Genomic DNA, 17,054 nt, shown 5'->3' on the forward strand with positions numbered 1-17,054 from the left:
GAGCATCTCTTTAAGGTTCAGTTTCTTTTCCTGTTGGTAGGGTGGTTGTTGGTAGCCTGGAGGTAGTTGTGGTCTTTGATTTCCTTGACTGCCCCACGAGAAATTGAGGTGGTTCCTCCAACCTGCATTGTAAGTGTTACTATATGGATTATTTTGAGGTCGAGGATTATTGCCCATGTAATTTAATTGCTCGTTATCAATGTTGTGGCCATAAGGTTGGTATTCCGAATGGCTTGTTCCACCTCCACTTGCTTTGCACTGCATTACTGGGTGAGCCTATAAAGAACTAAGAAAACCATCAATCTTTTTATTTAGAAGTTCTACCTGGTTTGATAGCATAGTAATCGAATCGACATTATAAACACCTGCTATTTTAGTTGGTTTTGTCCTCATGACTTGTCACTGATAATTATTCAGTGACATCTCCTTTATAAACTCATAAGCATCTTCAGGTGTTTTATTATTGATGGTTCCGTCAGCAGCTGCGTCAACCATTTGCCGAGTCGAAGGATTCAGGCCATTATGGGACGTTTGAACCTGAAGCAAAGCGGTAACCCATGGTGAGGGCACCTTCTCAGTAAGTCCCTGTATCTCTCCCATGCATCGTAAAGAGTTTCCCAGTCCATCTGTACAAACGAAGAGATATCATTACGTAATTTGGCCATTTTAGCCGGCGAGAAATATTTTAGTAAAATTTTTTTTGTCATTTGTTCCCAAGTAATAATTGACCCTCGTGGTAACGAGTTCAACCACTGTTTAGCTTTTATCCTCAATAAGAAAGGGAATAACTGAAGACGAATGGCATCGTCAAAAACGCCATTAATTTTAAATGTATCGCATAGTTCCAAAAAGTTTGCTAAGTGAGCGTTGGGATCTTCATCCTGCAAACCATCAAACTGAACAAACTTTTGTATCATTTGAATTGTGTTAGGTTTCAGTTCAAAAGAATTTGTAGCTACAGCAGGTCTAACTATGCTTGATTTAGTTCCTATTAAAGAAGGTTTAGCATAATCATACATAGTGCGTGGAGCAGGATTTTGATTAACTACAATTGCAGGAGGTAGCTAATTGTCTTGGTTTTCAGTGATCTTTTCGGTTGGGGGTTGAGCATCATCGTCTTTCTCGTTCTCTGTGTATATTAGGCTTCGCCTTATTTCTCTTTGGTTTCTGCGAACTGTGCGATCGATTTCTTCGTCAAAAAGTAGTGGTCCTGACGGGTTTCTTCTAGTGATAAACTATAAAAACCTGCCAGAAGAAAGAAAAAGAAAATTAGTAAATTAGAATAAAATTAAAAATAAAATTAGATTGCAAGAAAAATAAATGGCTAAAGTAATAAAAATTGAGCGTTCCTAATATTTTAGTTCCCCGGCAACGGCGCCAAAAACTTGATCGCGTGATTTTGTGATAGGTTTTAAATATTTATAATTAATCATTCTTGAAACTAACTATTATCACGATGTAGGCAAGTGTACCTCTCAAACAGTAGTATAGTTTTAGCAAGACCGGATTGTCGATCCCGAGGGAGCTAAAAGTACTAGTAATGACTGTCTTTTTATTATATAGCCCAATAATAAAGAGGTTTTTGTTTTAACTAACTAATTATCTAAACTAAGAATTCACAGAGAATGGAATTGGGGAATTGCTTTTGGAAAAATCGATTGAATTAAGACAATACCTAAGGAAAAATCCACCTAGATTGTACTTGTTATTCTGGCTCCGAATCAAACGATTTATTCATTTAACTTGTTCCGTAGAGATCCCTAAGTTATGTTATTATCCCTATTCAAGACTAATAATGTCTAATCCCTAGATTGAATAATTGAGACCTTTCTCTGATTAACACCCTAGGGTTGCATTAACTCGATCTATGGATCCCCTTATTAGGTTTCACCCTAATCCGGCAAAATCTTGTCACCCCATGTCTAGATGGCAATCAAATCCGCTTAATTATGACAAATGTACTCTTAGACAGGGTCTATTCCTCCTCTGAATAAGAGCTTATCTTGAATTAGTATCCTGGGATATCAAAACTAGAATTAAGAACACATAATTAAAAACAAGTTAAAAATTTATCATACAATTCAGAAAATAAGAACATAATTCGTCTTAGGTTTCATTCCCCTTAGGTATTTAGGGGTTTTAGTTCATAACTAAATAAGAAAACATCTCAGAATAATAAAGAATACAAAACATAAAAAAAAACCCAAAACTCCTGAAAGGGAAATTGAAGAGAGATCTTCAGTCTTGATGGTGAATCCGACATCTGAGATGGATCAATCGGCTTTCTTGGAGTAATTCTTTACTCCCTATCCTGTGCCCCCCTTTTCTTCCTATTCTAAGGTGTATTTATAATTTTTGGAATGCCTAAGAGCCCTCAAAATTAGCCTTTTCTAAATAAGACTCAACTTGGGCTCGACAGGGACACGCTCGTGTAACACGCCCATGTGCGATTACTTCAGGCCATGCTAGAGCCTGCCAAATTGACACGGCCATGTGGTCTGCCCATGTGAGGAGGTCCAGGCTGTGTTGATTTCGTACTTTGGCTCAATTTCTCTGATTTTGGCCCGTTTCTTGATCCTTTCTCTGTCCTATGCTCTCCTAACTATAAAACATGAAATTAAAGCATTAGGAGTATCGAATTCACAAATTCTAATAGGAAATCATCCATAAAATGCGTTAAGTAAGGGGTAAAAATATGTATAAATTACGGTTTATCAATTATCCTTATTCAAGACTAATAACGTCTAATCCCTAGATTGAATAATTGAGACTTTTCTCTAATTAACATCCTAGGGTTGCATTAACTCGATCTATGGATCCCCTTATTAGGTTTCACCCTAATTCGGTAAAATCTTGTCACCCTATCTTTAGGCACGCAATCAACTCCGCTTAATTATGACATATGTACTCTTAGATAGGGTCTATTCCTCATCTGAATAAGAGCTTATCTTGAATCAGTATCCTAGGATATCAAAACAAGAATTAAGAATACATAATTAAGAACAAGTTAATATTTATCATACAATTCAGAAAATAATAACAAGATTCGTCTTAGGTTTCATTCCCATTAGGTATTTAGGGGATTTAGTTCATAACTAAAAAGGAAAACATCTCAGAAGAATACTGAATACAAAACATAAAGAAAACCCAAAATTCCTGAAGGGAAATTGAGGGGAGATCTTCAGTCTTGATGGTGAATCCGGCTTCTGAGATAGATCAATCGGCTTCCCTTGAGTAGTTCCCTGCCTTCTTCTCTCTGTGTCTCTTTTTCTTCCTCGTCTAGAGTGTATTTGTAGGCTTTAGAATGCCTAAAAACCCTCCAAATTAGTCTTTTCTGAATTGGACTCAAATTGGGCTCGATAAAGACACGCTCATGTGACACGCCCGTGTGTGATTACTTCAAGCCGTGCTCGAACCTGTTAGAATTGTACGGGTGTGTGTTCTACCCATGTGAGTCGTGCTTTGATTCTGCCAAATTGACACGGCCGTGTGGTCTGCCCGTGTGAGGAAGTCCAGGCAGTGTTGATTTCGTACACTGGTCCATTTTCTCCATATTTGGCCTGTTTCTCGTTCTTTTCTTTCTCCTATGCTCACCTAAGTATACAACATAAAATTAAGGCATTAGGAGCATTGAATTCACCAATTCTAAGGAGAAATCATCCATAAAATGTGTTAAGCATAGGGTAAAAATATGTATAAATTACGGTTTATCAAATACCCCCACACTTAAGCATTTGCTTGTCCTCAAGCAAAATTCTCAACTCATAATCAAAATAAATTCTTCTCAACTTATAATTTCCATCGATAATATCTCAAAATAATCCATAGGGAATCATACATTGAAAATTCAACTGAAAGAACATCAAAGTTTCAAACATTCTAAGTTGAGCACTTTATCATGAAAATATAGGTGTTTCCCCTAGTCTAAGTAATTACCTCTGATTCAGAATGTCACAGAGTTTCACATTCTCACTAAAGATTCACTCAAATCACTCGAGGTGTTTAAGGACAATAAATGAAGCACTCAATAGTCAATGATGAAAAGTCATTACCATAGGCTTGCATGAAAATCAAATCTCTACCACTATAAATTGAGATGATACATCAATCAAAAGGTCTTTAGAGGGTTGTAACGTGGCTTTGGTTAGGGGGTACGGTTACAAGCTAAAACAAAAGTTAGAATCGAGATTGAATTGAAAAATCACTTAACTAAAAAAAGATTTAATCATCACTTGCGTACAACAGAGCTTCTTCTCAGAATATGAAATTTAACTTCTTTGGCTCAAAAGATCATTACTACTAATAAGTATACATACATTTTTTTTAAGAACAAGCCAAATAACATAGACTAACTATTAAGAAGAAGACATAACTGAGCAACTATTTCAATTCAAATATCGACAAAAATAGGGATCAAATTTAATTTGGGGGATTTCAACAATAATGGGTTAAAGGTGAATATTAAGGGTAATACAAGAAATGGCTTGTTAGGCTCAAGAGGGTTTACTAGGGGTTAATCCTAAGTGCCTTAATCATTTTGACATATCAAATCAAATGGTGTGGTCTTGAATGCATAATCAAGCAAGTTCTAGAATAATAGTTCAATACTGACGCACTCAAAGCAATAATAAAAGTGAGCATGAAAGAATTAATAGATGTTCAAAAGGCTCAAAAATTTCACAAGAATTATGGCTTTTTGATGTTTAAAACTTGTGAATTTCAACTCAAAGTAAGATCTAAACTTTGGGGAAACAACCTAAAATGTGAAATTCTTAAAAAAAAATCAACTTATCATGCTTGATTCCCTAATGTCATAAAGTTTAAACAATAAATGCATAATTGCCTATGTTTTAATTCAAGATATATTAATAAAAGTCATGAATCAATCAAAATTTATCCTAAACATGATATGAAAGCTTTTCAAGAGAACAAGGCAATCATTCAGGGATTTTTCTGATAGTGAAATGAATACCCCCCCACACTTAATATGTACATTGTCCTCAATGTACAAAGATAGATATTTTGACAAATGTAAGTGTAAGTTCATAAGATAGGGAGAAAAGTGAAACTTCCAGAGTTAAAAATGAATGAAATCCTTGGATTAGAAAGAGCGATTTTATTGGAAATAAAGCTGGAGAACAAACATGATTTTGAAGGATAAAAGGAAAATTCGGGAACTAATTTGATAGTAATCATAAAGATAAGCCATGTTTAAAAACAAAAGAATTTTCAAAAATGAATAAAAGAAAAATAAAATAAGATAGCTAATCTAATTTTTCAAGTGGCACAGCCGGTTCACACGCCCGAGTGGATCGTGTCCCTCTCGTGTTTGTCGCGAAGTAAGATGTCATCACACGGCCTTTGGGCACCCCCGTGTGTCTAGGCCGTGTGGCTACATGATCATGTCACACGACCGTGTGTGATGTGGTTCGCTTCTCCCATAGTCGTGTAGCTCTGTGCACGCCGGTGCTATTTTGACAGTGTTGTCCACGGGTGCTAGACACGGGCGTGTTGGACGCCCGTGTTCATTTGGCATATTTGACCACGGCCAGGTCGCACGCCCGTGACCACTTATCGCATCCTGTGTTGGGAACGATAACTTTTACCCTATTTTCACACGACTGTATCGCTCGGCCGTGTGAAGTTGGGAACCTATGCTCAAAGACTCTGTTAGTGACCTAGATGTTTAAAAATTGAAATTTAAATAATTTAAAACTGTTGGTACTCGGGTTGCCTCTCGAGAAACGCTTGTTTATAGTCTAAGCTCGACTGTTACCTTCTTGGTTTATTCAGGGCGGTTTATGGAGTCGTAGCTCCTCTCCATCGTTTTTAAAATTCTCACCATTATAAAGTTTGAGACGATGCCCATTTACTTTGAAAGTACCGTGTGATGGGTGACTTACCTCTATTGTGCTATATGGAAGAACGGATTGAATTACGAAAGGTCCTGACCAATGTGATTTAAGTTTCCCAAGAAACAATTTGAGTCTTGAGTTGTATAGTAGGGCAAGATCTCCAAATTCAAATTGTTTTCATTACTTTAAACGATTGTCATGGCGCCGTTTTGTTGCTTCCTTGTACAGGCGTGAGTTTTCGTATACATTGGCTCGCCACTCATCAAGTTCGTTCTGCTGCATCAACCTATTTTTTCCTACAAGTTCGGGATCAAGGTTTAGAAATTTAAAAGCCCAAAAAGTTTTATGCTCTAGTTCGAATGGTAGATAACAACTTTTTCCATAAACAAGTCTGTAAGGTGATGCCCCTATTGGGTCTTAAAAGCAGTTCTGTAAGCCTATAAGGTATCATCTACTTTCATTGCCCAATCTTTTCTGTTTGATTCTACTATTTTTTCAAGCATCCATTTGATTTCTCAGTTTGCCACTTCAACTTGTCCATTAGTTTGAGGATCGTATGGGGTGGCTATTCTATGATGAACTCCGTATTTCTTAAGAGTTTTTTCAAATTGGGTATTACAAAAATGAGTGTCCCCGTCACTGATAATTGCTCTAGGTGTTCCGAATCTCGAGAAGAGTTTCTTAAGGAAACGTACTATCACTCTAGCATCATTAGTAGGTAGAACTTGGGCTTCCATCCATTTGGACATATAATTAACTACTACTAAGATGTATTTATTCCCAAATGAACTGGGGAATGGGACCATGAAACCGATACCCTAAACGTCAAATATTTCACATGAAAGTATATAGTTTTGAGGTATTTCATCACGTTTAGATATGTTACCTGTCCGTTGGCATTTGTCACATAAAGTAACGTACCTGTTAGTGTCTTTGAATAATAAGAGCCGATAAAAACCTGATTGAAGTATTTTATATGCGGTCTTAGTTCACTATAGTGTCCTCTAATTGGCCTTGAGTGGCAATGTTCCAATTTTTTTTATGTTTCTAATCTTGTAACGCATCTTCTAATGACTTGATCTGATCATCTGCTGGTGGTCCCAAAAGTAGTTTTTCACATCATTAAAGAATCACTTCTTTTGCTGGTGTGTTAACCCTTTTGGGATAATTTAGCAACTAAAAAATTTGTGACGTCTACAAACCAAGGTATCTCAGAGTCAGATATAGCGAAAAATTGTTCTTCAGGAAATGAATCATTTATTTCAACTTCATCTAATTCTTTGGTATTGGAGTTCTCAAGCATGGACAGATGATCAGCCGTGAAATTTTCAGCTCCTTTCTTATCCTGAATTTCCAAGTCAAATTCCTGCAATAGGAGAATCCATCGAATGAATCAAGGTTTTGCATCAGTTTTAGTAAAAAGGTAGCGAAGGGCGGAATGGTTAGTGTAAAAAACAACTTTAGACAATATGAGATATGATCGAAATTTATCAAATGCAAAAACCACTTCTAGCAATTCTTTTTCCGTAGTAGTATAATCCTCTTGTGCAGCTGTCAAAGTTTTGCTAGCATAATAGATAGGTTGAAAATGCTTGTCTCTTCGATGTCCCAATACTGAACCTACTACAAAATCACTCGCATCACACATTAATTTAAATGGTAAGTTCCAATTAGGTGCAATTATGATTGGAGCATTAATTAATTTACCCTTTAAAGTGTTAAATGCTTCTAAACACTCTTGATTGAAATTAAAAGGTATATCTTTTTATAGCAATTTAGTCAAAGGCTTAGCTATTTTAGAAAAATCCTTAATAAATCTTCTATAAAAACTAGCATGTCCTCAACAGCTTCTAATAGCCTTAACCGAACTAGAAGGGGGTAATTTTTTGATCTTTTCTATTTTAGATTTGTCCACTTCAATCCCTTTACAAGAAATTTTATGCCCTAATACAATACCTTCTTGAACCATGAAGTGACATTTCTCCTAGTTAAGCATAAGGTTTGTTTCCTCACATCTTATTAAAACTTGTTTTAAAATTTTAAGACAGAGATAGAAAGAGTTACTGAATACCGAGAAATCATCCATAAATACTTCCATGATATCTTCCACGAGTTCGTCAAAGATGGCTATCATACAGCGCTGAAAAGTGGCAGGAGCATTACATAATCCAAAAGGCATTCTACGATAAGCGAACGTACCATATGGGTATGTGAATATCATTTTTTCTTGATCTTTAGAAGCTATTGGGATTTGGAAGTAGCCAGAGAGCCCATCTAAAAAGCAGTAGTATATGTGCCCGGATAATCTTTCCAACATTTGGTCAATGAATGGCAAGAGGAAGTGATCTTTTCTGGTGGCATCATTCAGTTTCCTGTAGTTAATGCAAACTCTCTATCCTGTGACTGTCCTTGTTGGGATTAATTCATTCTTCTCGTTGGTCACAACCATCATGCCTCTTTTCTTAGGGATAACCTGCACTCGACTTACCTAAGAACTGTCAGAAATAGGATAAATAATTCTAGCATCTAGAAATTTAATTACCTCAGCTTTAATAACTTCCTTCATGTTGGGGTTCAGTCATCTTTAAGCTTGCACACATGGTTTGTATTCATCTTCCATCAAAATTTTGTGGGTGCAAAAAGAAGGGTTGATTCCTTTAATGTCAGAAATTTTCCAAGCTATGGCTTTTTTATGTTCTTTTAATACTTGGATTCATTCCTCCTTCTCCTTGGGTTGCAAGTTAGAAGCAATAATAACTGGTAATGTAGAATTATTTCCAAGGAATGCGTATTCCAAGTGGTTTGGTAATTGTTTAAGTTCCAATTTGGAAGGCTATTCAATAGAGGGTTTTTGCTTAAGTTCATCGTTTATCTTAATGCCCTCATATTCTACTTGTCTTGAAGAATGCTCATTAGGTTCATCATTTGTCTCCTCTTTTGGAACTAGATACAGTTCCGTTGTGTCCTTCTGTATAATTTCCTGAAAAGAGCCTTGAGCAGTATGATCAATAGAGTCAATAAAATAACATGAATCATCCTGTTCCCTAGAAAACCTCATAGCATCATAAATTTTAAAGATAATCTCCTTGTCACCTACTCTAAGTACCAATTTACCGTCACCCACATCGATTATAGCCCTAGCAGTGGCTAAAAATGGGCGCCCTAAAATTAAGGGCACTTCTACATTTTCGTCCATGTCAAGCACAACAATGTCAATAGGACATATGAATTTATCTATTTTCACAAGTACGTTTTCTATAATACCCCTAGGATATTTAACAGATCTATCAGCTAATTGAATATTCATCATAGTGGGTTTAGGTTCCCTAGGACCAAGTTGTTTGAACATTTTATATGGCATCAAATTAATACTAGCGCCTAAATCAGCTAGTGCTTTCTCAACATTCATACTACCAATTAAACAAGGGATAGTAAAACTTCCTGGATCTTTTAGTTTGGTTGGAAATTTGTTTTGGAGTATGGCTGAGCCCTCCTCGTTGAGTTCTACTGTAGATAAGTCCTCGAACTTCCTTTTATTTGTTAGAAGCTCCTTCAAAAATTTTATGTATGTAGGCATCTGCGAGATGGCCTCAACAAAAGGTAAGCTGATATGTAATTGCTTAAAAAGTTCATGAAACTTACCGAATTGTGCATCAATGCGGTCTTTTTTCAATTTTACTGGGTATAGAACTAGTGGTTTATATTCTGCTAGCACTGGTTTGTCACTATTTTCGGGTTTTTCTTCCCCCATTTCGCTCATCACGGCTTCTTGTGTTAGCTTCTTTTCAGATTCCGCTAACACTTTCCCACCCCTTAGTGTAACTACTTTTACATGCTCTTTTGATTTGGTGTTACTAGCTAAACTTCCTAGTGGTCTTTCCGAAATTAGTTTGGACAGCTGGCCTATCTGAGTTTCAAGCCCTTGGATCGAAGCTTGTTAATTTTTAAGCATTGTATCGGTGTTCTAGAAATGGGTTTCTGACATCGAGATAAATTTAGACAGCATCTGTTCAAGGTTCGGTTTCTTTTCCTGTTGATATGGTGGTTGTTGAAAACTCAAAGGATGTTGTGGTCTTTGATTTCCTTGACCGCCCCACGAGAAATTGGGATGGTTCCTCCAACCTGCATTATAAGTGTTACTATATGGGTTATTTTGGGATCGAGAATTGTTACCCATGTTATTTAATTGCTCGTTCTCCATGTTGTGGCCATAAGGTGGGTATTCTGAATTGCTCGATCCACCTCCACTTGCTTCACACTGCATTACTGGGTGAACCTGTGAAAAACTAAGAAAACCATCAATTTTCTTATTCAAGAGTTCTACCTGATTAGAGAGTATAGTGACCGAATTGACGTTATAAACAACGACTGTTTTTGTTGGCTTTGTCCTCATGACTTGTCACTGATAGTTCTCCAGTGACATCTCCTCTATAAACTCATAAGCATTTTAGGGTTTTTTATTATTGATGGTTCCACCAGCAGCTGCGTCACCATGTGTCGAGTCGAAGGATTCAGGCCATTATGGAATATTTGAACCTGTAGCCAAAGCGGTAACCCATGGTGAGGGCACCTTCTTAGCAAGTCCTTGTATCTCTCCCATACATCGTAAAGAGTTTCTAAGTCCATCTACACAAATGAAGAGATATTATTACGTAATTTGGCCGTTTTAGCTGGCGAAAAATATTTTAATAGAAATTTTTTGGTCATTTGTTCCCAAGTAGTGATTGACCCTCGTGGTAACGAGTTCAACCACTATTTAGCTTTATTCCTTAACGAAAAGGGAAACAACCGAAGATGTATGGCATCATCAGAAATGCCATTGATTTTAAATGTATCGCAAAGTTCCAAAATGTTTGCCAAGTGAGCGTTGGGATCTTCATCCTGCAAACCATCAAATTAAAAAATTGTTGTATCATTTGAATTGTGTTAGGTTTCAGTTCAAACGTATTTGCAACTACAGCAGGTCTAACTATACTTGACTCAGTTTCTGTTAAAGTAGGTTTAGCATAATCATACATAGTACGAGGAGCAGGATTTTGATTTGCTAGTTCAACGGGTATCACAGGAGGTAGCTGATTGTCTTGGTTTTCAGCCATCTCCTCGGTTTGGGGTTTGTTTTAACTAAAAGTACTAGTAATGACTGTCTTTTTATTATCTAGCCTAAGAATAAGAAGGTTTGTTTTAACTAACTAATTATTTAAACTAAGAACTCGCAGAAAATAGAATTGGGGAATTACTTTTGGAAAAATGATTGAATTAAGACAATACCTAAGGAAAAATCCACCTAGATTTCACTTGTTATTTTGACACCGAATCAGACGATTTATTCATTTAACTTGTTCCATATAGATCCCTAAGTTATGTTATTATTCTTATTCAAGAATAATAACGTCTAATCCCTAGATTGAATAATGGAGACTTTTCTCTAATTAACACCTTAAGGTTGCATTAACTCGATTTATGGATCTCCTTATTAGGTTTCACCCTAATCTGGCAAAATTTTGTCACCCTATCTCTAGGCGCGCAATCAACTCCACTTAATTATGACACATGTACTCTTAGATAGGGTCTATTCCTCCTCTGAATAAAAGCTTATCTTGAATCAGTATCCTGGGATATCAAAACAAGAATTAAGAACACATAATTGAGAACAAGTTAAATATTTATCATACAATTCATAAAATAATAACAAGATTCATCTTAGGTTTCGTTCTCCTTAGGTATTTAGGGGATTTAGTTCATAACTAAAAAGGAAAACATCTCAGAAGAATACTAAATACAAAACATAAAGAAAACCCAAAACTCTTGAAGGGAAATTGAGGGGAGATCTTCAGTCTCGATGGTGAATTTGGCTTCTGAGATGGATCAATCGGCTTCCCTTGAGCAGTTCCCTACCTCCTTCTCTCTATGTCTCTTTTTCTTCCTCCTCTAGGGTGTATTTATAGGTTTTAAAATGCCTAAAAGCCCTCAAAATTAACCTTTTCCAAATTGGACTCAACTTGGGCTTGGCAGGGACACGCCCTTGTGACACGCCCGTGTGCGATTACTTCAGGCCATGCTAGAACCTGTTAGAATGGCATGGGCGTGTGTTCTACCCGTGTGAGTCGTGCTTCGATTCTGCCAAATTGACACGGCCTTGTGGTCTACCCGTTGAGGAAGTCCAGGCTGTGTTGATTTCGTACGTTGGTCATTTTCTCCGTTTTTAGCTTGTTTCTCGTTCCTTTCACTCTCCTATGCTCACCTAAGTATAAAACATGAAATTAAGGCATTAGGAGCATCGAATTCACCAATTCTAAGGAAAAATCATCCATAAAATGTGTTAAGCATGGGGAAAAAATATGTATAAATTACGGTTTATCAGTAAGACCATGTCTGAGATATGGTGTCGGCACGGATATGTGAGAGCTAGTGTAAGACCATGTCTGGGACATGACATCGGCCTCAGTGATGATAGCTCGTGTAAGACCATGTCTGGGATATGGCATCGGCAACTTTCCCTTGTTTGAGGCTTATGGAATATCCGATAGTGTTCCGAATGGTTCAACGGTGAGAGTAGTGATTTTAGCTTAATAAAAAACAGTATAACCGTGTTGTGAGTGGTACAGGTGCCTAATTGGTATGTATGAGATAAAAACTCTATATACATGATTTGTGGGTTGTATGGATGGCAATGAGTAAGTTATACTTATGCCTACCTTGGGATCATGAGCATGGTGATTGCTGTTGTGTATTACTTATATGCAACTTACTAAGCTTTAATGCTTACTCCCTTTCCTTTTCATTTCCTTTCAGTGCCGCCTAATTAGCTCAAGGATCGCCGGAAGTCAGAGATATCGATCACACTATCAACCGAAGAATCGGTATATTTGGATTTATATTTTTGATTATGGCATGTATAGGGCTTAGACTTTATCATTTTGTGTCCTTGAGAATTGGCCAATCGCAATGACTTGGGTTTGGAACCCTTTATTTTGTATTAAGCCTTGAATGATGGCTAACACTCATTTTATTTTATAAAAGATGTATTATCTTGGTATTGGTTGGTATTTGCATGGAACTAGGTATATAAGGGTGGCAATGAGGCTTGGTAAATAGCCTTATATTGTCCACACGGATAGACACACGGGCATGTTTCTAGGCCGTGTGTGACACACGGTTTTCCCCATGGGCGTGTAGTTCAGCCGTGTGTTCCCTGCACGTAAAAATTTCAAGTCAGTATACATGGTATTAAACACCAGAGTAGAGACACAGGCGTGTGTCTCAGCCATGTGGAAGACACGGCTTAGTACACGAGCATGTGGCATGGCCGTGTGACATTTTAGGGATGCTGACGTCAGAAATAGAAGGTCCAAGTTTTTACACACGGGCTAGAACATGGGCATGTCATGGCCGTATGAAGGACACGGGCCATTGACACGGGCGTTTTTCCAGCTGTATGAAAACCCCTGTAGGTATGAATTAGAATTTAATTCCATACGAGTATTGGACAAGGGCGTGTCCTTAGGGCTTAGGCCGTGTGAGCTACACGGGCCATTACCACGACCATGTTAAAATGGTCACACGAGCGTGTTACCTTTCCATACAAGTGTGTGACCTGTTCAAGGACAAAATTTTCATAGTTGGGTTAGGGACCCGGAATGGTTCCGATTAGTTTTCAATGATCGATTTAGGACTCATAGGCCTATAATGAGGAGCCTAAAGTAGATATAGAAAAAGTTTTAAAATTTGACCGAATCTCGGTGACTTGAGATTGATCGTAAGTATGAGATCAAGTGAGGTAATGCCTTGTACTCCGTCCGGCGTGGGTTACAGGTATTGGGTGTTACAATAATAACATAAAATTTTTTAACCATGACAATTTACCTAGTTCGCAAGTCATTTTGGGAACTTTTCAAGTAGACATTTGTCCTCTGTACATTTACTTATCTGAATGCCATCATAAGTAGCTCACTGAGACTCAAAAAATTCCCACTAATATATTTAGTATTTTGTGAAAGATGTTGTTAAAATGTATAAAAATCAAGAAATATTACTTTATTCATTTATTGGTTAATCAAAAGAACCGAATGACAAGATTTTCCTCAAGAAACTCACTAATGGTATGGTGATAACTTATCACTATGCAATAGAGCATAGCAGTTTGCTTGTGCAAAAGGTCGCATTTCTAAGATCTTCATTTTCATAGAGCCAATTGGACATCCACCAGAAGGAAAAATTTACCATTTTTTAATATTCCTATCATTCTAGGGAAGACAGGAAAATATAGTATCTACATTAGAAAAAAACTAGAGCAATATGTAAGACATTCTGAAATTATGTACCCTTCAAAAATGGAATCTTCAGGTCAAGCTCTATTCCGTATCGAAGCTTTCAATCCCATAAGATACATGCATCAGATACATATATTTTTACATACTTATTATATATTATGTTAAAATAATAAAGATAAAATAATGTGAAATATTAGTGATATATTTCATATACCTTTCGATCGGGTAGATCCACCTATATTGAATCGGTCCACCAAGCTTAGCCTCCATTGAAAAATGAATAATCAAATGAATCATGAATGGGAAGAGACTTTGAGAAAATATGTTCTCCATTTCACAAAGCATTAACATCACTTGTATTTAAAGTTGATCAACTTCTTGTGGATCAAGACTTTGTGCACATAATCTCTTAAAGAAATCTGATAGGTCTGTAATAACACTTAGCACTTTCTTTTCTACAACTCTTCTAAAGCATATAAGAAGCAAATTTTGCATGAGAATGTGACATTCATGACCTTTTTGGTTTCCCAAATCTCTTTCAAATTCACGCATCGAAATATGTTTGATTCCTAACCATCGGGTACCTTTAAGTTTTTCATAATACAAAGGAAATTACCTTTTTCCTTTGATGCAAAAGTGTAACAAGCTAGTGGTAGGTACTCTTTCTCATTTCTCATTTTTGAAGGAAGATAATTTCGGATGTCAATATCTTGCAGGTTCTTGCACGTCTTGGTATTATCTTTACCCCCGTATGAGAGATAAAAAAGGGTCCCAATAACATTATAACATATGTTCTTCTCAATGTGCATGAAATCCAAGTTATGTCGAAGAAGATTGTAACACTAATAAGGCCAGTCGAAAAATATGCTCCTATTCTTCCATAAAGTCTCGTTTTCATTTATGAGATTTGCTTAATCTCATTGTACCACCGATTCTTCAAATTCGTTAAACAAATTATACCCTTCATCTACATTGTGTTCTACCGACCCTTTTTATCAAGTTCTTGTCTATCCCTATTTTGGGTTTTTCCATAAATGAAATTGATACCTTCAACTTCCCTAAAGATATCTTCCTCGAATCATGGTATAGGAACTACCCTATACTCTATAGTGCCATCAAATTCACGACTCTATTTCTGAACTGGGTGTTCAGCTAGTAACCATCAATGGTGACCCATATAATAGAACTTCTTACCATACCATAGCCATCGAGATTGAGTTTTTCAGCACATATCAGGCAAGTAATAAGACCTTTTGTACTCCACTTCAAAAGTTTAGCGTAGCTGGGAAATCATTGATCGTCTAAAGAAGACAAGCCTGTAAAGTGAAAAATTCAAAAATTGATACCTCAAAAGCATCAAATCCTGTCTACAGTTGCTTTATATAATCAATTAATGGTTGCATGTAGACATCAATATCATTGCCGGGTCCTTTCTTACCAGGGATAACCGTTGATATATCACCGATGATTGCTTCATGCATGCCCAAGGTTCCAAATTATAAGGAATAAGAAGTACGGGTCATGTAGTATACTTGTACTCATTGTTCGGAATGGATTGAATCCATCACTTTCTAAACCTAGCTTAACATTGTGAGGATCAGCTGCAAAATCAGGATACCTCTTATCAAACACATCCCAGGCAGAGCTATCAATTGGATGTCTTAATATACCATCTTTGGTTAATCTTTCTTTATGCCATCTCATGGATTATGATATCTTGGAGGATTGAAACAATCTTTTAACTTTGGGAATCAAGTGAATGTACCATAATACCTTAGCGAGTTTAGGAGGGCGGCGAGTACCATCAACCTGTTCATTTGGATCCAACTCTTTAGAAGACTGCTACCTTGGGATTTACACACATCAAAACTAACCTTTTTACTGACATTACCTCAATATAACACACAATCGTTTTGGCATTCATAAATCTTCACTTACCTAAGATTTAGCGTATAAATCATTTTCTTCGCTTCATAGTAAGTAGTCGGGATTATGTTTCCATCTGGAAATGCCTTATTTAAAAACTCCAATAAGCTTGTCAAAGATTTTGTTGACCATTCAAAAAGTGCTTTTACGTTGTAAAATTGAAGTAAGAATGAGATGCATGAGAATGTGATGCAACCAGGATAGAGTTATAACACCTCTTAACTCGTATTCGTCGCTGGAACAGGGTTACGAAGCATTACCAGAACTTTCAATATTTTTCTGATAATTCCTATAAATTACTATTCATTAAATGAGATCATTCAAAACGTCACTTAATTAGACCCTTGAGGCCCAATACGAGCATTAGAATCGAGTCGAGACTTAATCAGGAATTCTAAGAATTTTTTACAGGATTTCAAAAATTTTCTAACTTACGAGGCTGACACGCTCGTGTGACCCTAGGACACGCCCGTGCTATAGAGCATGTTCGACTTCGTGTAACTTCTCTGACTTGTGCACATGGCCATGCCACACGCCCATGTGCTAGGTCGTGTGGTCAATTAATTCATTTCGAAATTAGGTGCAGGTTTCACACGGCCAAGACACATGCCTATGTTCTAGGCCATGTAGCATACACGCTCGTGTCTTTACCTGTATGCTCAATTCTGATCATTCTATTTTCTTAAATTTAAGGTGCAGGGGACACACGGCCTAACCATACGCCCATGTACCAGGCCATGTGTCACACACGGTCTAGACATACACTCGTGTGTCTATCCATGTGGACGAAATAAAGCCATTTCTAGTTTCATTTCTCACCCAAAATCACACCAATGACCTGCACTAAAACTCACATCCATTAACTAGTCAATTCTAGCATTCAAATTAAACAAATTCTATCATTCAACATGACATACCATTACATACATACATGTTCATAATCTTGCCTTAGTTTAGTCCATATGTTAGACATAATTTGATCAACTACTTAACACATATATAG

General features: G+C 36.8%; 2 non-coding genes across 2 annotated transcripts; both read left to right on the plus strand.

Moving 5' to 3' along the window:
- The first annotated feature begins 552 nt into the window (after positions 1-552).
- On the plus strand, positions 553-659 carry LOC128284943 (small nucleolar RNA R71). The gene has a single exon (XR_008275361.1). It is a non-coding gene; the product is annotated as a small nucleolar RNA R71 (small nucleolar RNA).
- Positions 660-10,407: 9,748 nt separating this feature from the next.
- On the plus strand, positions 10,408-10,514 carry LOC128284507 (small nucleolar RNA R71). Its single transcript, XR_008274932.1, has one exon. It is a non-coding gene; the product is annotated as a small nucleolar RNA R71 (small nucleolar RNA).
- Positions 10,515-17,054: the final 6,540 nt, after the last annotated feature.

The sequence above is a fragment of the Gossypium arboreum genome, chromosome 11, assembly GCF_025698485.1.
Source record: "Gossypium arboreum isolate Shixiya-1 chromosome 11, ASM2569848v2, whole genome shotgun sequence".
NCBI classification, from domain to species: Eukaryota; Viridiplantae; Streptophyta; class Magnoliopsida; order Malvales; family Malvaceae; genus Gossypium; species Gossypium arboreum.